Source organism: Pinus tabuliformis, chromosome 1_1 (assembly GCF_031772625.1).
Source record: "Pinus tabuliformis cultivar Carrire ecotype Pingquan chromosome 1_1, CPIR1, whole genome shotgun sequence".
NCBI classification, from domain to species: Eukaryota; Viridiplantae; Streptophyta; class Pinopsida; order Pinales; family Pinaceae; genus Pinus; species Pinus tabuliformis.
Genome location: NC_142297.1, coordinates 355,007,073 through 355,030,807, shown reverse-complemented (window position 1 = coordinate 355,030,807; position 23,735 = coordinate 355,007,073). Strand labels below are relative to the sequence as shown.

The 23,735-nt window shown below is 35.5% G+C and overlaps 1 long non-coding RNA gene across 2 annotated transcripts; it reads left to right on the top strand.

Annotated features, from left to right (window-relative positions):
* Positions 1-331: 331 nt before the first annotated feature.
* LOC149213056 (uncharacterized) lies at positions 332-7,206 on the top strand. 2 transcript variants are annotated; one of them, XR_016250297.1, is made up of 3 exons: positions 332-763; positions 6,296-6,470; positions 6,667-7,206. It is a non-coding gene; the product is annotated as an uncharacterized LOC149213056 (long non-coding RNA). The 2 variants fall into 2 exon arrangements; XR_016250298.1 differs by lacking the exons at positions 6,296-6,470; positions 6,667-7,206 and adding an exon at positions 865-1,109.
* Positions 7,207-23,735: the final 16,529 nt, after the last annotated feature.

Below are 23,735 nucleotides of genomic sequence, written 5' to 3'. Positions count from 1 at the left end.
ATAACGTGCATCTATGTTCAGTGCATGGGATATTGTAAAAGCATAAACATTATAATTTGATCCATAAGTGCAAGGACTTCATCTATTAAATTCATGGAAGGAAACTTTGTTGAATTCTTGTATTGTTATTTGACTTATTTCTATTCTCCACATTCGAATAAGGTTTGGTGCTAATATTTCAACCTAGCATTAAAAATTAAGTTACATTGTCGCCGAGGTTATCAATTCTTTACCAGATTTGTACTAGTTTCCATTATTACGACAGCACATGCCTTAGGTTTCATCTGCCGAATATTTTGGATACCACGATCGATGGAACAGTTGGTGTCGATCCAACCCTTGATTGTCTAGGGTTGGGATCGAACGGACCAACTTCATTTCCACAAAAGGAAGTAACCGCATACCTTTCTTTGGTAGCTCGTTTGTCATTCTTTCTCCTCCTTCGAGCCACAAAGCTCTGCAAACAAGGGTTTTGCCTCCATATATTTTCCAAGTACAGTATGAAACCCTGCCAGAGTCTAAACTTTTCTCACAGTGATTATTTTACCTAGAACAGATTATTGTTATGGCTTTCATAGAGTTGCTAAATTTCTTCGAAATTGGGCATTTTGTCAGTCTACAACATGGATTTGGCAGATGGTAAGCTACTACAAATATTACATTTTTACAATGCAACCTTGTAGCCGAATTGATTGCTCATGAATCGTCTTGATTTAACAAACCTCAGCTCAAGTTTTTCCCTCCTCGTGAGCTCTCCTGTCAGGTATGATTCGAATCAGAAAATCTTCAGGTTGCTACCCTTACTTGATATTATAAGTTGTTTTCCCAAGTTTTAAGGATAACAGGGTTATGTGTCTTATGCAGGTATTCCCTGTACTCTCTCTTGAATATGCATGGAACCAATTTCAACCAGGGTTCAAATCCTAACAAACAAGTACTCTTCTGCCAAGTTTCATTTCCTTTTAGTGTGACGTGGCACATTGTGGTGGTCTTATGGCAAAACTTACTAGGTCCTCCCTCGACGGCTCTCATCCCAACCCTAGGTGGTGCCTTGAGTATGTGGCTATGTTATTATTTCTATGATTCCTTCAGACATCTCTTCCGAGCTACCATCTTATTGTCTTAGAATTTCACTGTGTTCTAAATTAGATAATCACATCTGAGCCTTCGGCTCTGTATTTTCTTTCTTTTACTTAACATTGAATCTGCGTTTATACAGCTTGTAAAGGTTGTGTTTATACAATTTGTATATTTTACATTAATACAGTCTCTGACCGTGCAAATATGGTTCCACTGGTGAACACAGTTTCCATTATTATCATTATTCGTTTATATAAATTTTTGGATGTTATTATGGTCATTGTATCACATGACTAAATGGTGATTGTTTTTATTTTCCTGGAATTGGGTATTTTGCACAATCAAACTTTCAGTTTCCTTTCTATGTTTTCTACCGTGAATGCTCAACACTTATTTACCAAATATTGAAAATTGTTATGTTTGTTAAGGCATCATTTGTGATGACAGTTCTTCCTATTTTAGGTTTGCATACTACTGCTTTACTTAATTACTACCTCGGGTTGTAGGTCGAGGTTCTTCCTAGACCACTTCCTAGCGCACGAGGGTGCAACAAATCCAACGATAGTGGATTACTCTGTTATGGATTCATCCTGGAGTGGAGTAACCCTTTCTTTATTTAAATTGCATTATTTTTATTTTTAACCTGAGTTGTTTTGATTTAGTTACTTACTTCTTATACACTTATCTACCCACAACGAGGGTGCATATATATATATATATATATATATATATATATATATATATATTTTTTTTTTTTTTTCCAAAGAAAAAAAACGGTAACCTTTTATTAATGAATTAATGAAAAGTTACACTAGCAGATGCAGTTAAGCATTCCGTAAGCAGCCACATAGGCTCAAGTGCTGACGCACCCCACACAACGTTAGAAGACTAACGTGCACAAAGAAAAGAGAGAGAGAGAAGAGAGAAAGAAAGAAAAACTGGATTCCGGCAGTGAGTAAAACTCACGCTTCAAGTTTTTCTCCCCTTTTTCTTTTCGACCTTGCGCCATTCTCCTTGAGTGGGCTCGATCGAAGCAATCACTAGTTGTGTTTCTGTATTCTGTGGGCCTGGTTCTTTGTCTGAGTCTGAAGTATCTGATTGGTGATGCCGTTTGATGCCGCCCATGCTTTGGTCCGCACTTGTCATCTCTACCTGACTCTTCTCTGCCTGATTTGAGTGATATTGTGAGTCCTTTGTGACTGAAGTGGTACCCTTCTGAGTCTCTGTTTTTTGAGTAACCTCGTCATTCTCTGCAGTGGGTTCTTCCTCCTCTGCTTCTGATTCTTCGCCCTCTGAGTCTGGGTTGGTGAATTGCCATCCTTTCCTCTGCTTCCCTTTCTGCTTCTTTTTACTATTTACTTTCTTGGCTTCTGGACATGAGTTTTGCAGGTGTCCTGTCTGCCTACAGAGCCTACATCTGAAGGCTGTGTTTTCATAGTCTAATGCCTGTAACCAGTTTTGCTGTTTGTAGATCAGCCTTATGTTGTCCGGCAGCCCTTTGCTTAGATCCACTTCCACACAAATGCGTGCAAAAGTGTAGATCCTTTCATCAATCCTTCCCAAATCTGTTTTTATATATTTCCCTATGCTGTTCCCAATACCTTCCAGGACTTGTTCGCTCCAGAAGTGAAGGGGAAGGTTGTATAGGCGAACCCAAACCGGTACTAAGGATACAGTCATTTTGTTTGGGTCGAAATCTGGAAACCATGGGGTCATAAACAGCCCTGTTGTTCCCCAAAACCACGGCCCAGCGCTGATGATTGTATCTCTGGCTTCCTTGGATGTGAATCTTACTATAAAAAACCCCTTGGAACATAGATGTATATCACATTCCATGGTCCAATTGGTGAAGATCCAATGGAATAGATCCATTGGTTTAGGCCAAAAACTGTTAAAACGGCATATTAAGGCCTGCGTTTCGTAGGACGTAACGAAGTCATCCAGCCCTGTAGAGTCAAAATTCAGAGCTGGGGTTTGCCCCAATTGATCTACAATGTATGGCTTGGGTTTATTTCCGCCGTGGTCTGGCGAGGGCCCTGAGTCCCTGTTTCCTTGTAGAATGTTTTTATAGGATAAGCCTCCCTTGGGTTGGTGCTGGGGCGTTGTTTTCCCCTTACCTCCCCCTGAAGAGCTTGGTTGTCCCTGAGGCAGAGCCCCTCCTCTCAGCCTCAGATTTAGAACAATGATTGTCCCTGGTCTGATCTCATAGCTTTCCATTGTTCTACAGTCCTGTAGAGACCACCTACCACTGAACAAATGTTGAATCTGGACTGGAAAACCCATCTCTGCCCATATCTGCTGTTTCAGCTGCAAAATGGTGCCTCCTGCATGAACCCACACTAATCGGGTTTTCCTCGCAGGGGATTTTATAAAAATCTTAAAACGAGTTTGTCTTACCTGCTCTGATCCTACCAGATCTGGCCTTGGTTTGGGTCTTCTCTCTTTGTTCGCGTCGAGATCGACAAACCCTCTGCTTGATCTTTGCTTGTAGCTACCGATCTGCTGCCTGGGGTCTCGAATGTTAGCTGGATCCGATAGATCTAGACCGAATCTGCACAGTTTTGGCCTTTTCACTGTAAGAGGGAGCAGATCTACAGTATGCAGACCCCCCCTGCCCTTGCTCTGTGCGGTCTGGAATCGGCACGTCCTGATCTCTAAATTCAATACGACTTGATGGCGCCTTTGTTCAAAATCGTGGTTGAGTACCACGCTTCTCATCACCCCGAGAAACTCCTTGTTTAACCCTGCCGGAAGGATCGTTCGCACAGATCAGCATCCTCGGCCTCTTCAACTAAACATTTGATCTGAATATAAAAGGCAAAACCCAGATCATAAGTCTGACCTACTTTTTTTAACAGATCTTTGATTTCGTAGGTCCTGGGTATCCTCTACCGTTTCCAAATCAGAGAATCATAACTCCTTGAGGCAGAAAACTCCACAGCTGCGTTACCGAAGTGTTCTGGGCGGTTTTGGTGCCCTTGACTGTGCCATTCCACGAAGAGGACAGCGTGAATAACGACGCCCGCCATGTCTCCAGACCCTGGATCGCCTTCAACCTTTGCAGCAGTCTTTGGACCGGCTGCGGCCACCATCAACTCTCTGCATTCGCAAACCCTAGCTCTCCATATATATATATATATATATATATATATATATATATATATATATATATATATATATATATATGTGAGTAATTATTAAAGTTTGAAGTCACAGTAACCCCCTTCTTAATACAAATATGTATTACTCACACACTTCCATATAGGAAATGATTTCTTTCAATATTGATAAGTAAATACAGACATTAATTTCCTTCAATACAAATATGTAAATACACGAAATAATTCATAATTGAGGAAACAAATCCAATATTACTTATTTGTATAAATTCCTTTGCAGACGAGAAACTCTACCAAGAAATGCTCTCCTCCCTACCAACAAGACTGACAATTACGTCTGTGTCTGCCCCAGAGCACCTAAACTTCCATAGTTCTATGACAGGTTCCTTGAGTTAAGCTTTCAAATATTGAGATCCACCGAGTCCAATATGAAACTACAAACTTTTGCATGTAAGGTAAATAACTCCACTGGTTCAACCTAGCTCAAGAGTTATACACCTAGGATAACACTAGGCTACCTTCTTGTCCCATCTGAGTCTATTCCATTCCCTCCTTTCTCCTTTTTCTCTCTGTAAGGTCAAAAGGAAAAAATCCAAGAATAAGACTATTTTCCCACTCACTGAGATTCTTATCTCCAGAATGAGGACCAAGACTCATAACCATCACAAGTGTTCGAAAGTTAGGTTTCTTTTCATCATGAGCTCCTCCAAGAGTTCCATCCTTGTTCAAAGCATTCCTATTTCATTTTTTTCTTATTCCAAAATAAATATAAGAATATTTACATCATCATATGTATGTTCGAGAATTACATAAGTAAGTCTTTCTAATTGTCAACTTTACTTATGGTAAAAAAGAAAAATATTAACAAAAATTACCACCAAGTGCTAATACTAATAGGAGGTGTTACATCTTTCCCTCCTGGTTCGAAACACCGTCCCCGGTGTTTATTCATGTTCTTGAAATAGATGTGGATATGTTTTCTGCATCACACATTCATCTTCCCAGGAAGCATCTTCCGGGCTAAAGTGTTTCCATTGCACTTTAACTTGGATGATAGCTCGCTTCTGCAATGTTACTTCTTTTCGATCTAGGATATGCAATGGTTCTACCAGGAACTCTTCGTTCGTTTCTACTTGCATTTTAGTATGAAATAGTTCTTAGAAGAAAAAAAAAACTAAATAGGATTAATTTATAGATTAAACATGTGTATTATAAAACTATCACACATTTACCTGTACTTCTTGCCAATCTATAATTACGCCGTAAGGCGTTCCCTATGAAAATAACTTTCCTTCTAGGCCACCTGTACCTTCATGAGTCATTGATTGGCATGTTAGATGATTAAAATAATTGAGACCATTGGATTGATTTTTAACGGGTATTAGTCGGTATTAATCAGTTACTAATCAGTTACGATGCTATGATGCTATTCAACATGATCAGACTCCAAATCCTGCTGCTTGGAACAAAGATCTTTGATATTTCTGGTTTAATTTCTCACGCCTTTTCCACAGCCTCAACATGATTCAGAGGCTCTTGACGGCCATTTGCAAGCTTTCTCCCACGTTTCCGTGGCTTTCTCTCGACTACAATAGACCTTCAATCTTCAATTGAGGCAGAGGGTTTTACTACAGCAGAGGTTGACTCTTTAATTGAGGCAGAGGGTTCCTAGAGCACAGGGTTTAATGGATTAAATTATTTAATTGAGGCAAAGAGTTCCTAGAGCGTAGGGTTTAATGGATCAAATTCTTTAATTGAGGCAGAGGGTTCCTAGAGCGCAGGGTTTAATGGATCAGATACTAAACCAATGGTCCCCTCTTTTATTGCTATAACCACCGAAATGCCAAGGTTTTGACAATAAACAACGAAATTCCAAGGTTTTGAGTTTTATATGATTGCCCTTTTTTATAAGTAATTTGTATCTGGTTTGAAGTGGGAAACCACCTGCCAATATGCTAATTTATTAATTTGTCATTTTACAATATCTTATAGGCGTTTGAAGATTTTTTACTTCCAAAATACAACGAAATTCAAGGATTTTGAGTTTTATATCATTACATTCTATTTTGAATAACTTTTTTGTATCTGGTTTGCAGTGGAAACCACCTGACAATTACACGGGCAAGCAGTGATGTTGTAGCTGTTGAGATGGAACCCTGAGAACAACGAAAGAGATTTTTGAAAGCCTGTATATTAAAGGTGAGCAAATGAGAATGGTGGCCAGAACCCTGAGAACAAAGAAAGGGAATTTTGAAGGCATGTGTATCAAAGGTGAGAAAAACCAGCGCCTTTTCAATACGCTTGGTGAGAAAGAATCTCCCAGTCACACAAGAAAGACTAAATTTTAACATTCATATTTTTCAAACCCGATTCATTTTTAGTTCTAATACAAATTAGGATGAAATGTTAAAAGACAAATCTGTTCCTAAACTGAATTGAAAATGGTTTCCTGCATGCACCCTGATAGGACGAAATGTTAAAAGACAAATCTGTTCCTAAACTGAATGGAAAATGGTTTCCTGCATGCACCCTGATATCAAGAAAAAATTAGAAACGCTGAAAATTGAACTTCAACATACAGAGACGCACAAGGAAGCAATTGCATTTGAAGAGGCAATTGTTTCAAATGCGAATGGCAACCAGAGGCTTCAGAACAACAAAAGGGATTTTGAAGGCCCAGTTATATCAAGGGTGAGCGAAACTAGCTTCTATTTAGGATTCCTAATGAGAAAAAAAGCAGTGGTTTGGAATCTATGGGCAGCATTGGTACTGGACTTTGAAACCACCGATGGTTTTTCCATGGGACCGTTAGAACCTGGAAACTTCTATTCTTATTTGGATATTGAAACGCTTAGTGGGCTTCCAATGTAACCATCTAATCTTTAACTGAATTATTTGGCAAAGTTTGTAGTTTAGCAGTTTCGTTAAATTTGGGGATTTCTAAATGTGTCCACGCACTCCCCAACCCCCGCATAGTTGGATTTTAATTTATTTTTTGTTGTGATAACATTTCTCCTATTCATGAGATACATAGTTGGATTTTAGTTGAATTGATGTAATTCCCTTTTATGCATTGTTGTGATTTGTAGATATTTTTTTCAATTGTTGTGGTTATTAATATGACGTCAACAATTTTCGGACCCATAAGGGGAATATTTTAATGTAGGGGGATTTTGTTAGGTTGTTACAGATTTTCTTATTTTAATATTTATTATAAATTCATTATGATAAGATATTTTTTTTATTTTTTATTTAAAAATTATATTTTATTAGAATTTTATAAATTTTAGTATATAAAAAATTTAATTTAAATAAATATAAAATATATTTTGTCAGATAAAAAACATATAAATATAAAACATAATTTTTTTGACAATTATAAATAATATATATAAATAAATAGCATACCAAACATGGAATAAATTCAATATATTTCTAATCATTTCTTGTTTTTTAATGTATTTAAAAGTAGATATTTCTCTAAATTTTTCATAAAGTAAAATATTTCCATTCTTTTAAACCAATGGCTTTTACCTCTTGATATATTTTCATTAATGGCTTCTTTAAAGTAGTTTGCTCATTTTTTTAGTGAGAATTTTGTTGATATTATCTTTGTATTGAAGATAACTTATTAGGAAAATAAGTTTTTATTTTTTCAAATGTTATTTCTATAATAAAAAAGGGATAAAAAAGAGAATATCAATATCATTTATATTTATTATTAGTTAATAAATTTATATTCACTTTAAATTAGATTATATTGAAAATACTTTAAAGATTTTTATTAATGGTTTTCAATCAAGATGTGATTTAAAGATGTGTATTAATAGTTTTGAATCACAGACGTTTTATAATATGGGTTAGATTTATTAGTAAAAAATCTATAACAATAAAATAAAAAATTTAATGTGAATTTAATTTAAATATTCTCCCTCCACTGAATGTTGGAAATATTTTTAGGCCATCAGATTAATTCTTAATAGTTAAGAGAAAACTAATAGTTATGGTGTTTAAAGTAATCAAACAATTGATTCTTGTTTCTTGATGGCTTAAGGTTGAGGCTTATTCCTTTTTTGTATTGATTATTGTTTCTTGATTGCTTAACGTTGAGGCGTATTATTCTTAATAGTAAAGAGAACTAACAGTTGTGGTGTTTGAAGTAATCAAACAATTGATTCTTGTTTCTTGATGGATTAACGTTGAGGCTTATTCGTTTTTTGTTTCTTTGGGTTTATTTGTTCATTAGCCCTTCCAACCATTTTCCATTCATGTTTGGTTAGTATATTATTGTGTGGTTAGAAAAAAATTCAACATCTATTAGAGTTTATAGGTTTAATAATTTGTCCAAAACATTTTTCCTCTTAAATTTTTCCATGTCAATCATTTCCTTGTGAAGGGAAAAGATGTTACCATTGTTTTCTAAATAATTGATGTTCCACTATAAGATTCCACTTTTATTTCAATAATTTCCCAATTAGTACTTGAGTTATTCATGAAGTCATTGAGAGGTGGTTGATATAAGGTAATAGATGTGTATTGGTGTATATATTATGTGGTTGGACTAATTGAAGGTGAACAAGTGGTGAAGGTGAAATCCTAAGAATAGAAAAAGTGGTTGTTGATGATGATAATGATTTCCACCATTTATAAATAATAACTCCGTGCACCCCTCACCCCCCGTAATTGGATTTTGATTTATTTTTTGTTGTGATAACATTTCTCCTATTCATGGGATACGTTGTTGGATTTTAGTTGATTGATGTAATTCCCTTTTCTGCATTGTTATGATTTGTAGATATTGTTTTCAATTGTTGTGGTTATCAAAATGACATCAACAATTTTTGGACGCATAAGGGAGAAGATTTTAATGTAGGGGGATTTTGTTAGGTTGTTATGGATTTTCTTATTTAATATTTATTATAAATTCATTATGATAAGATATTTTTTTATTATTTAAAAATTATATTTTATTAAAATTTAATAATTATGTATGGTATAATATTTTAGTATATAAAAATATTAATTTAAATAAATATAAAATATATTTTGTTAGATAAAAAACATATAAATATAAAACATAATATTTTGACAATTATAAATAATACATATAAATAAATAGCATACCAAACATGGAATAAATTCAATATATTTATAATCATTTCTTGTTTTTTAAATGTATTTAAAAGTAGATATTTCTCTAAATTTTTCATAAAGTAAAATATTTCATATTTTTTTAAACCAATGGCTTTTACCTCTTGACGTATTTTCATTAATGGCTTCTTTAAAGTAGTTTGCTAATTTTTTTTAGATTGATATTATCTTTGTATTGAAGATAACTTATTAGGAAAATAAGTTTTTTTATTTTTCAAATGTTATTTCTATAATAAAAAAGGGATAAAAAAGATTTATTATTAGTTAATAAATTTATATTCATTTTTTTTAGATTATATTGAAAATACTTTAAAGATGTTTATTAATGTTTTTCAATCAAGATGTGATTTAAAGATGTATATTAATAGTTTTGAATCAAGAGATGTTTTATAATATGGGTTAGATTTATTAGTAAAAAATCTATAACAATAAAATAAAAAATTTAATGTGAATTTAATTTAAATATTCTCCCTCCACTGAATGTTGGAAATATTTTTAGGCCATCAGATTAATTCTTAATAGTTATGGTGTTTAAAGTAATCAAACAATTGATTCTTGTTTCTTGATGGCTTAACGTTGAGGCTTATTCCTTTTTTGTTTCTCCTGGTCTATTTGTTCATTAGCCCTTCCAACCATTTTCCATTCATGTTTGGTTAGTATATTATTGTGTGGTTAGAAAAAAATTCAACATCTATTAGAGTTTATAGGTTTAATAATTTGTCCAAAACATTTTTCCTCTTAAATTTTTCCATGTCAATCATTTCCTTGTGAAGGGAAAAGATGTTACCATTGTTTTCTAAATAATTGATGTTCCACTATAAGATTCCACTTTTATTTCAATAATTTCCCAATTAGTACTTGAGTTATTCATGAAGTCATTGAGAGGTGGTTGATATAAGGTAATAGATGTGTATTGGTGTATATACTATGTGGTTGGGCTAGTTGAAGGCGAACAAGTGGTGAATGTAAAAATTTTGAATAATTTAACACATATTCAATGGAGATTATCCTGATCATGTACTATTGCGGAAAACATACACAATACATAAGCTCCTCTACGTTGATCAAGAATATAACAGCATCAATAACAATAAAACATCAAGAGCATTCACACATTAACACAGTATGTATCACGGGGAAAGCATCTCGCTAAAAACCCCACACTATCTGTATATTAATGATTGAGTCATGTAACATTACACAGCATAATACTTCTCACAAGTATCTCCACCTCTGTTACACACAATACAGCTCAGATCTGATCTCCAAATCTCTTCCACTGCTTGCCTGCCTCCACTGCTCAATACCTGCTCAAGAACTGATGAGAATAGCTTCCCAAACTCGATTTTCACCTGCAAAAGAGTCACTCACTCTTTGTGGACGTGAGCAAAGGCTAAAATGCGGGCCAAATACGTGAGCAAACTCATTGGCATACTCAATCCCTTGATTGTGCAAGATCTGGTGCACAACTATAGTCACAACTGATAGCAATCTGATTCTCTACCACCTGTCCCTGTTGAACTGAACATGCACTGACATGCAACTGAGTTAACTGATGTATTCTTTAGTTGTATTATGAGTTAATAATTAGTTTAACAACTCATCATTAGTCTATCTGCAGTTAGACTAACTACAACCAGTTTAACTAAGTTAAACTGAACACAACTCCATCAACTGTACCTCCAGTCCACTAAACTCAACTCACTTGAGTTCTAACTGAAGTCATGCATGCAACAACTCAACTGACTCATAAGAAAAACGAATTTCCTTCTGACAGCTGCATGTGCCACTTCCGTAGCTCAAACTGAAGTGCTCCAAGAGAATAAGATTAAGTTTATAGTCCAAATATTATTGTGAGATAATAATATTTGACTTTTCTATTTTTGACAGCCAGTCTAAAAATAGACTTGATCACTCACACTGTGATCACTCACACTTTCATCAAAAATAGAAGTCCATCTATTTTTCCCAACTTGATCAATCATCTATAAACATAGACATGATCCATATGTCTAAAAATAGACATAGTCTAAAAATAGACTTGCGCCAAAAATAGCCTGCGGACCCACTTAGTGAAGGCGACTCTTTTCACTAAGCTCCATCATCTTGTTGCAATCTCAACAGTGAAGGTGAACTCCTAAGAACAGAAAAGGTGGTTGTTGTTGATGATAATGATTTCCACCATTTATAAAGACTAACTTCGCGCACCCCTCACCCCTAGTTGGATTTTAAATTTATTTTTTGTTGTGATAATATTTCTCCTATTCATGGGATACGTGGTTGGATTTTAGTTGAATTGATGTAATTCCCTTTTCTGCATTGTTGTGATTTGTAGATATTGTTTTCAATTGTTGTGGTTATCAATATGACATCAACAATTTTCGGACGCATAAGGGGGAAGATTTTAATGTAGGGGGGATTTTGTTAGGTTGTTACGGATTTTCTTATTTAATATTTATTATAAATTCATTATGATAAGATATTTTTTTATTATTTAAAAATTATATTTTATTAAAATTTAATAATTATGTATTGTATAATATTTTAGTATATATATATAAAAAAATTAAATAAATATAAAATATATTTTGTTAGATAAAAAAACATATAAATATAAAACATAATTTTTTTTGACAATTATAAATAATATATATAAATAAATAGCATACCAAACATGGAATAAATTCAATATATTTCTAATCATTTCTTGTTTTTTAATGTATTTAAAAGTAGATATTTCTCTAAATTTTTCATAAAGTAAAATATTTCCAATTTTTTAAACCAATGGCTTTTACCTCTTGATGTATTTTCATTAATGGCTTCTTTAAAGTAGTTTGCTCATTTTTTTAGTGAGAATTTTGTTGATATTATCTTTGTATTGAAGATAACTTATTAGGAAAATAAGTTTTTATTTTTCAAATGTTATTTCTATAATAAAAAAGGGATAAAAAAGAGAATATCAATATCATTTATATTTATTATTAGTTAATAAATTTATATTCACTTTAAATTAGATTATATTGAAAATACTTTAAAGATGTTTATTAATGTTTTTCAATCAAGATGTGATTTAAAGATGTGTATTAATAGTTTTGAATTAAGAGATGTTTTATTATATGGGTTAGATTTATTAGTAAAAAATCTATAACATTAAAATGAAAAATTTAATGTCTGTTTAATTTAAATATTCTCCCTCCACTGAATGTTGGAAATATTTTTAGGCCATCAGATTAATTCTTAATAGTTAAGAGAAAACTAATAGTTATGGTGTTTAAAGTAGTCAAACAATTGATTCTTGTTTCTTGATGGCTTAACGTTGAGGTTTATTCCTTTTTTGTTTCTCCTGGTCTATTTGTTCATTAGCCCTTCCAACCATTTTCCATTCATGTTTGGTCAGTATATTATTGTTTGGTTAGAAAAAAATTCAACATCTTTTTTTTTTTGCTAAAGCAAGAGCTGTACCTTCTTTATCATTAAATCAAACATAATTTACAATATATTCACATTTCCACCATATTGTGTGGTCTAAGGCAAAAAATGAAGTTGCCCGACAGAATCTAAGCCTTCAAACCCCAAAAAGTATCCGCTATACCCCTTTGAATACAACCAAAAATAAAATAAGCGACGGGAATCGCAGGGCACATGAGCACTCCCCACATATACCTGCGCCAACAAACACCTAACCTACCTCTTAATCGCTGCCGTCCATTTTTATTTTTTAATCTGACATCGGAGATACATGTCGCTCCATGAAAAAGCAAGTTGTTTAACCCCCCAACCCCACCAAGCCGCTCACTCAATCCTGAACATTGATCAGCCTTGCTAAATCGGACGGTAGAGCTGAACATCACAGGAATGAAGTCATCGAACTTTAGTGTGCGATGAGGGTGGTTTTCAGACCCGGCCCTCATCCACATGTCATGAGTTGTATGGCATCGTTGCCAAATTTTCAAAACCACCTTTGGCTTGTAAGTAGTGCAATCGCTCCCAAACCACTCGGGACTGAGATAACCTTGCTGCAGACTCTGAGTATTTTCATGGTTGTGATTAGCATAGCTGTTGAGGCCGACCTTGGCCAGCCTTCCACCATGGAGCTGTCTGGCCAAAATTGAGAATCCTGCAAAAATCTACTCATTGCGTATTGGCTTCCTTAGTTTTGTTTTGATACACTTCTTTATCCTCTTCCACCTGGTTATGGCAAAGTTCTTTTAGGTTGCTTTGTGACATTGCGAGCCAATCCATCGAAATTCTGCTTTCCTTACAGGAGACACCTTGGTTGGCTAGAATGTCCACCAATTTGTTGGCCTTTATACGCACATGGATGAATCTAAGAGTGTGTAGTCCCTGAAGATGACCCTGTATTTTATGGAGAACCCTTATTAACCTCCAGTGTTTTGTAACTTTTTCCGGCCCTGTTCCATGACTAATTCTCTTGGCTGCGTTGATGACTAACTCTGAATCAACTTCTATTATCACATTTTGGTAGTTGTCCTATTTCAGAAATTCTAAGCATTGCTCCAATGCCATTAGTATCGCCATGTTGTTGGTGGCTTTTCATAAATGACCATTAAAGAGGGAGATAATGCTTCCTGTTTCATCCCGAAGAACTCCTCCAAAGCCTGTCATTCCTGTGTTACCTTTTGAAGCTCCATCGATGTTATACTTCAAAAAACCTTCCGAGGGAGGATTCCAGAAATCTTTAATTGTTTCCCTCATGATTATTTTCCTATCTAGATTTTGTGGGATGAGCCCCTGAAATTCTAATTGCCTAAGAATTCTCAACTCTGATTCTAAGGAATGATTTTTGGGGAGAACCCTTACTGTGGTGCCGACTGTCTCCTTAAGTTGTTTCAAGATCTGCTCCTACAGGCGAAGAGAGGAATTATTTTCTTCTTTGAAGATTCTTTTGTTTCTTTATTTCCTCACATTCCATATAATGAAACTTGGCAAAAGAGCCCAAGCAGAGTTAAGAACTTCATAATCCGAAAAATTATTCCTCCAATTGTTTAGGGTGTTAGTGATAATTTCTTTGTCTCTGTCAGACTTATTGAAGATGGTGGCAAAAATATCCCATAACCTAGAGGTGAACATGCAACGATTGAGAAGATGCTCCATAGTCTCCTCGTGTTCTTCACAGAGCTGGCATTTGGAGGGTCCCTTCATACCCCTCTTTCTAATATTATCCCAGGTTAAGATTTTCATGTGGTGAACCAGCCACATAAAGAGTTTGATCTTCATCCAGCCTTTGTGCCTCCATAGCTTCTGCCAGACTCTATCTAGAGCTTGGGCTTCCAGCCCAAGGAGAATACCTTTTGCTTCCTTAATATTAAAGTTGCCCTCTTTGTTTTTATCCCATCTTAGTTGATCCTGCCCTTCAATAACTAAAATCATCCTCTGATCCAACATCCTCTTAAGGGTCTATGCTCTACTGATAAGGGTTCTATCCTCTCTGCCATCTATTTTTTTCTAGGTTCTCCATTTTCCTGTATTGTGAGAATGCTCCCAAAAGTCCTTTACCTTTACTAATCCTTGGTTGTCTGTCTCATGCTTGAGGCCCAAAAATTCCTCTTTCAATAGTGTTGGTTCTTGTTGCCATTTGTCCTCCCAGAATAGTGCCAGATCTCCCTCTCTGATTTCCCAGAAACTATTTTTCTGAACTACCTCTATGTTCTCCCAGGCCTTGTTCCATATGGGAGAGCCCTTCATGTTTCTAGACATTCTTATGATATTAGAAGAATGCCAGGTGCTGGCATATTTTTCCTTCCAGATGCTTGCCCATTGAGCCTTAGGATCCTTAACCCACCGCCACCATAGTTTGGCCCCTAGAACTTTACTCAGAATCTCTAGATTATCCAGTTCTAGGCCTCCTTGGTTCTTGGGTTTACAGATCTTTTCCAATGAGACTAAAGCCCATTTCTTCCTTTTTTCCTCCTTGCCCCAAAGAAAATCTCTTTGGATATTTCTAAATTGCTGTAAGACTCCTTTTGGAGCTGGGAGAGCTGATAGCATAAATACTGGGATAGCTTGGAGAACTGCCTTTGTAAGAACCAGTCTACCAGCCAGATTTAAAGACCTGATTGTCCATTTCTTGACCTTATCTTGCATCTTGTTGATTAATGGTTCCCAAATGCTCTTGTGAAAAGGTTTAGCCATTAGAGGAACTCCCAAATACTTAGAGGGGAGGGATTCTCTTTGAAAGCCAAGAATTTTGGAGACATTTCTCTGAATGGCAATATGGGTGTTAAAGAAAAATATTTTTGATTTGTAACGATTGACTTCCATACCTGTTGCCATAGCAAAGTCATTCAAAATTTGTTTGTATGCAAGTGCTTCCTTAACTGTGGGAATAACCTGTAACATGGTATCATCTACAAATTTTTGATGAGTCAGAACTTGACTATTCTCCGATAGTTGCAGTCCTTGAATTTTGCTTGTTACTCTAGCATGCTTAATGGACTGCCCCAGCCCTTCCATCATAAGGATGAAGAGAAAATGAGAGAGCGGATCTCCCTGTCTGAGTCCTCTAGAAGGAAGAAAAACTTCAGAGGGAGATCCATTAACTAAAATTGAAAAGCTGGAGGAAGTCACCAGGGCCATGACCCATCTGACCCAATTATGATCAAAACCAAACGCGGTAAGCACTTTCTTGATATATGTCCAGTTCACTTTATCATATGCTTTGGCTATGTCCAATTGCATGATCATACCTGCTTTCCTTTTGCTAGTTAACGAGTGTACCACCTCATGAGCTTGAATGATGTTATCTAGTATTTTTCTGCCTTCCACATAACCAAATTGTTCCCCCGAAACAAGCATTGGCAGCAAAGGTTTGAGTCTGTTGGTCACGACCTTGGAAATCATCTTGTAAACTACATTGCATAAAGCGATGGGCCTATACCTCTCTAGCGTTTGAACATTATCCTGTTTTGGAATTAGGGAGATGAAGGAGGTATTCAGTGCCTTCAAAATAGTTCTATTCAGCCTGGAATCTTCCACTACCCTTAAAATATCCTTTTTGACAATATTCCAACAAGATTTGAAGAAATCCACATTGAATCCATCCGGACCTGGAACCTTGCCATTTTTCATTTCCTTGGGTACCTCACTGACCTCCTTTTCAGTTACAAGTCTGTTGAGGTTACAGTTATCCTCTCTGGATACCAACTTAGGGATGTGTTTAGTGAAATTCTTGATGAAAGGTTCCCTTACTAAAATGTTTTCCTGGGCAATAACTCGAAAGTGCTCAACTAACGCTGCTTTTATCTCGCCATGAGATTGATGTATCTGCCCATCCTCGTCCTTGATCAAAGAAATCCTGTTGTGAGTCCTATTTGAAATGGTGGATCTATGGAAAATTTTAGTGTTGCGCTCTCCTTTTTTTAGCCATTGAACTCTTGATTTTTGTTTCCAAAAAATTACCTCTTGTTTACACAACTTTTCCCATTCTTGATGATATTTCTCTGCTTGATCATTTTTGTTCTTATCAAAACCTTCCTTGATCAAAGCTTGGTTGAGCTCCCAAATTTTATTTTCCACAATGATCTTTCCTGCGAAAATATTTCCAAATTCATTCTTGTTCCAAGCTTTTGGCTTCAGCTTGATGTGCTTTAATCTTTTGTGTAGCAGGAACATTGTTGATCCATGAATTTGCAAATCCTCTGCCCACCATTTTCCAATGTTGCTGATGAAATATGGGTGTGTAAGCCAAATATTTTCAAATCTGAAAGGTCTATTTCTTGGGGTACCTATGCCCTTGATCTCCATTTGAATCGACCAGTGATCTAAACGTCCAAAAGGAAGAATTACTGCTATTATGTCCTTGTCTAAAAGCATGAGATCCTCGGAGATCATGAATCTATCTAACTTGGAGGCTACCTGGGAATCCCCTCCTCTTTTATTGTTCCATGTGCAGAGGCCATTGTTTGTCTCAATGTCAACAAGCTCCATGTTTTCTGAAAAGATTTGGAAGGCTAAGGAATCTTTATTTAGTGCTCTTGTACCCCCTTTTTTCTTCGAGAGCGATCTAATCATATTGAAGTCCCCTCCTATGACCCAAGGTAATCCTGCATGCCTGACTTGGAGATCCACCAAGGTTTCTAAGAACCTGATTTTGTCATCTAACCTTTAAGGGCCATAAACATTCGTGACTAGATAAGTGTCCATGTCTCCTATAGGTTGTATAACCATTAATAAATAATTCCTTAATGCCTCCGCATCAATTATTCCAATTTTTTGGGGATTCCAGAGAGTGAGGATACCCCTTGCAGTATTTTTTGCTTTGACTTCTAGAAACTCAAATCTACTGAGCCATTTACTGTGGATTTGCCTTAACTTTTGAATGGAGCATTTCGTTTCTTGAACGAAAATTATATCCGGAGCTGCCTGTTTCATTTTGTTATTCAGCCTTCTCTGTTTTCTCTTGCTGCCTAGACCTCTAATATTCCAAGTTGTAAACTTCATTATTAAAGATTGGTAAAGGAGTAACTGGTTAGATCTTTCATCTTACTTGAGTCTACCATAAGCTTTCCACATTCCATCAGTAGCTCGTTCTGCTTTTTCCTGCCTCTTTTTTTCCTGGATTTCTCGGTGCTAACCTTGGAGTTGTTTTTACTACTTTCACCCCTTCATTACTCTGTCTTTCAATGTTGTCTACTCCCTCCAAACCCTTTGCCTGAGTTTTCCATAAAAATAATTGTTGTATTCGATTGAACTCTTCTTGTGGTAGTGATTCTACCCCGCCAGTTTTTCCCTGCATCAAGAACCCTTCTAGATCCAGGTTTTCTCTATCAAGAATCTCCTGTAGCTCATTGTCCTCCATTTCCATCTCACTCTGGGTCATTTCCTGATCCATTTCCAGATCTGAATTACTCATCATGATCCCGTTCTGTTTTTCTTTTTCCTATGTCTGATCCCGATCTTCTTCCTTTTCCTTCTTCTCATAACCTTCATTCATTATTTGATGTTCTTCTGTTGTTTCTTCATCCTCTTCAAGAACTTGGAACTAATTTTGACTAACCTTTTGTCCTTCATTTTGGTATTGCTTTGGCCCTTTTTGCCACTTTTTCCTTTATGAACTACTTTGTGAAAGTTGTCTGTGTCTTTCATTGTATTAGTTTTGCTTTTATTTTTTGCTTTACTAAGAGGGCAGCCTCTTAGAAGGTGCCCATGTTCATGGAATCTACGATATCTAAATGGAATATGTTCGTAGTCTACTATCTGCACCCAATCCTCATCAAAAACCTCCAAGATGACCTCATCCAGAAGAGCTCCGGATAGATCCATCTCCACACAGATCCTTGCAAAGGAGGTATATTTTCCCCTCCTTGTGGCTTCCGAAGCTTTGACAAACTGTCCTAATTTATTTCCTAAGGCTGCTAGCAATTTTGTTTGCCAATAATCAAGAGGTAGAGAATAGAGTCTTACCCAAAGCGGGACTGAAGTAAAAGTTTCCCGCTCTGGTACGAAGTTCATCATCCATGGTCGCATATAGAGCCCTGCTACTGCATAGAAGTAGGGCCCTCCTTCGAACACTCCGTCTTTATCTTCAATGTCAGTGAACACCACAGTGAAGAATCCCTTAGACCCCAGATGAAGATCAATGCTCCCTTTAGGTTTCCAGTGGTATCTGATCCATGTTTGTAAAGCTTTTTCAGTGGGCCATAACCCCATGAATTTTCATATGATTGCATAAGTCCGCATGTGATCCCTGTGCACCTGCATCGCTGGATCATTTAAAACTACTCTAGGAGTGATTTCAGCCTTGGGTTTACACTGCCCTTTCTGATTTTTGTCTTTTGTTCCCTGTTTTTTGTCATTTTCTTCCTTGTCTTTTGTGCCGTCATCTCCTTCGATTTGGTGCCTTCTGTTTCCTCTTCCCTGTTTCTTCTTCCTTCTTCAACAGTACCTTTGCCCTTTTCCGGAGGTTTCTTTCCCTTGTTGGCCACCGCCTCCTTGTAGGAGGGAGTAGAGCTCCCTCCTCTGCGCCCATCCATGGAGAAAAACCTCTTCTGAAACCCTAGTCCCCTTCGCTTTGCTCCCACCTTTAGAAAAAGAAAAAAAAATAAAATAAAAAATAAAAATAAAAATAAAAATAAAAATAAAAATAAAAAAAAATAAAAAAATAAAAAAAAAATAAAAAAAATAAAAAAAAATTAAAATTAAAATAAATTAAAATTAAAATTAAAAAATTAAAAAAAATAAAATAAATAAATAAATAAAATAAACAAAAATAAACAAAAAAATAAAAAATCAACATCTATTAGAGTTTATAGGTTTAAAAATTTGTCCAAAACATTTTTCCTCTTAAATTTTTCCATGTCAATCATTTCCTTGTAAAGGGAAAAGATGTTACCATTGTTTTCTAAATAATTGATGTTCCACTATAAGATTCCACTTTTATTTCAATACTTTCCCAATTAGTACTTGAGTTATTCATGAAGTCATTGAGAGGTGGTTGATATAAGGTAATAGATGTGTATTGGTGTATATATTATGTGGTTGGGCTAGTTGAAGGTGAACAAGTGGTGAAGGTGAACTCCTAAGAATAGAAAAGGTGGTTGTTGATGATGATAATGATTTCCACCATCTATAAAGACTAACTTTGGTTTATCTAACCTTATGGAAAATGATAACAATTTAATTCTTTTGTTTTAGCAATTTGTTTTTATGCTTATAAATATTGGAGAAATGTTTTCCTTAATATTTGTACTTTTGATGAGTATTCTTAATGGCATCAATATTCTTTGAAATGACTACCTCATTTATTCACAATGGTTTAGCAAAGGCTTAGCAACTTTGTGCTAACCCTATTGTTGACTAAATTTTGAAGCAATCTTAAGAAACCTCTCATTTCTCATGTTAATTTGGCATAGTTAGGGGAAATAGATATCACAAAAGACTTGAAATATGAAATGGGTGCATACTAAATTTATGTGCAGGTACATGATCAAATTATGTGCAGGTAGAATGTAGAAGACTTCAAGCTTTTGATCAAGAATTGGTCAATGAGAGGAGAAAGAAATATGCACCGAACTTGTGTGGAAGGAAACAATCTCAACATCAAATGCACACTTCACAAACTTTTTCCACTTTTTCGGAATAGGGTCAAGTGAGGCAGTTCAATATTGAAAATTGGTCAATGAGAGGAGAAAGAAATATGCACCAAACTTGTGTGGAAGGAAACAATCTCAACATCAAATGCACACTTCACAAACTTTTTCCACTTTTTTGGAATAGAGTCTACTTTCTAAGGCATAAAAATCCTTTTGTGTTTATTTATAGGCCCCTTCCTAGTCAAATACATAGTCATGTCTCGCAAGATATCATGTTGAATAAAGGAAAGCTCTTGGATGCTACCATAAGAGTTCACCATGGTATCTATGAATAGTTAATTAAAGTTGCTATATCAGTTAAAAGAATTATTTAATCAATGCTCAACAAAAGATCCATTTCTCTCTTATAAAACATTATAAATTTGTTATGTCAGTGACTAAACCAATCCAAATGCCCAAAAGAAGTTAAGCAAGGACAAGCAAAGACAAATCCAATCACCTTAAGAGCAAGTGGTAAAGGCTAGACAAATCCAATCACCTTAAGAGCAAGTGGTAAAGGCTATAAACTTTTGATCAAGTGACCCAGTTCAATATTGAAAAATAGTTTTGGCATAATGTAAGTGATTTCTCTTTATCTTCTAGCTTTGAATGACATTTTGTTTACTGTTTTTTATATTTTGTTTACTAATTTTTATATTCAATGATCTTCTATATCTCACTATTCTTCTTAAATTTATGCCTTACGGCATTTCCTTTGCAACATATGGTGCAATTGCTAGTATGTATGGGATCATATATATATATATATATATAGTAAGGAGATGTGAAATTCATTATGCACTCGCATATAGCTTGGTAACACAAGACTATATGCTACAGGCCTTATTCTTTCCAAGACCTGGAAGGGTCCACAATACTGAGGGCTTGATTTGGTGCAACCAATCCATCTCAAAGTACTTCTCTTGGGCTTGACCCTTACATAAACGTGATCCCCTATCTTAAATTCCTTGAAAGTTCACTTCCTATCAGCATATGCTTTTTTTTTTTTTTTTCTGTCTTGTACTACTCTCAAATTTTGCTTTACCTTCCTCACTGCTTGTTCCATTTCTATTAATATGTCTGATCCAAAAATTAGTCTATTTTCACTACTATTCCAATTAACTAGGGTTTTACATCTTCTGTCATACAACACTTCAAAAGGACTCATTTTCAATGATTCATGGTAATTATTGTTGTATGAAAATTCCACTAAGTGGAGGTACTCTTCCCATCTACTTGGTCGCTGCATTACATACATATGCAACATATCCTCCAACACTTGATGGACCCGCTCTATTTGACCGTCTATTTGAGGGTGATAAGTTGTACTGAATTGAATTTGAGTCCCTAATCCTGCGAAGAGAGCTTTCCAAAAGGCGGATGTAAATTTTGCATCCATGTCGGATACTATAGCCTTAGGTATTCCATGGAGCCGAAATATTTCCTTCATAAATATATTTGCAATTTGTACAACATTGTACGTAGATTTAACAGGGATGAAGTGAGCTACTTTTCTCAATTTGTCTACTACCACCATAATTGAGTCATTGTGTTTTTGAGTCTTTGGTAGTCCAGTTACAAAGTCCATTGTGATGGTTTCCCACTTCCACTCAGGTATGGGTAAGGGATGGAGCAGACCAGCTGGATGTTGGTGCTCTACCTTTACTTTCTGACATTCTAAACACTTAGCTAAATATTCCACAATGTCTTTCTGCATTCCAGGCCAAAAATAGTTTCTTTTTACAGCAGAAACCAGTTTTTGATATCCAGGATGTGTGGCATAAGGGTTCCGGTGGAATTCAACTAACAGTAACCACTTAATTGCTAGTTGGTTTATTACATAAAGTCTTCCTTTAAATGTCAGCAAGTTTTCACTGTTGATATCAAATTCAATTCAATTCCCAATACATGGGTCTTGTTTTTTCTACTGCCACAAGAAATTATATTATGGGTCTCAATTTGTTGCTTCCTTAATCTGCTCTGAATCATTAGGTTCCTCTTGATTATAGTTTATCTCATAAACACATTGCAACTTCCTACTCAATGCATCCGCTACTCGATTTTCCTTACCCTTTAAATATTTTATATCAAAATCAAACTCACTTAAAAACACAGTCCATCTTGCTTGTCAAGCATTTAAATTAGGCTGCCTAAAGAAGTTGGTTAGGCTGTTATGATATGTCATAAGTGGAAATTTCTTTCCTAGCAAGTAATGTCGCCACATTTTGAGAGCATGCACCACAACAGTTAACTCTAAATCATAGGCGAAGTATCATTTCTCATGCTCCTTTAGTTTGTGAGATTCATAAGCCACCACTCTATTATCTTGCATTAGAACTCCTCCAACACCCTCCTTGCAACAGTCCATGCAAACTACAAATTCCTTTCTTGGGTTGCCAATTTTCAACACCGGGGTTGTGGTTTCTTCAAAACTATGTTGATATTCCATGGTCCACTTGAATATCCTACCCTTCTTCTGTAGAGAAGTGATAGGATAGGCAATTTGTGAAAATCCCTTGATAAATTGATGGTAGTACCCAACTAAGCCCATAAATGACCTGATGTCTACCACATTTCTAGGTACTGATCATTCCATGATAGTTTTGATTTTCTTTTGGTCCATAGCTAAACCTTCTGAAGATATAACATGCCCTAGATACTGAATCTAGTCTTTATAGAAATCACACTTGCTAAATTTAGCATAAAGTTGATTTTCCCTCAATGTTTGCAACACAATCTGAAGATGCTCTCTGTGTTCTTCCACACTTTTTGAGAAAATCAAAATATCGTCTATAAAGACTAAAATAAACTTATCTAAATATGGGTGGAAGATACCATTCATCAAACTCATAAATGTTGCAGGGGCATTAGTTAGGCCAAAAGGTAGCACAATAAACTCGTAATGGCCATAACGAGTTCTGAATGTTGTTTTATGATGTCCTCTTCCTTTATGCTTATCTAATGATATCCCGAGCGTAAATCTGATTTTTAGGATACCTTTGCCCCCTTCACCTGAACAAATAGATCATCAATCCTAGGCAGTGGGTATTTATTTTTAATGGTTATTTGTTCATATGTCCATATTTGATATACAATCGTAAGGTGCCATCTTTCTTCCTTATGAACAACGTTTGGGCACCCCATGGCGATACACTTGGGCATATGTATCCTTTGTCAAGTAGTTCTTGCAACTGTAACTTCAGTTTTGTTAGTTCTGGGATGTTCATACGGTAAGGGGTTTTTGACACAGAGTTTCCCCTAGAGCTAGTTATATTGTGAAATCAATATCCCATTT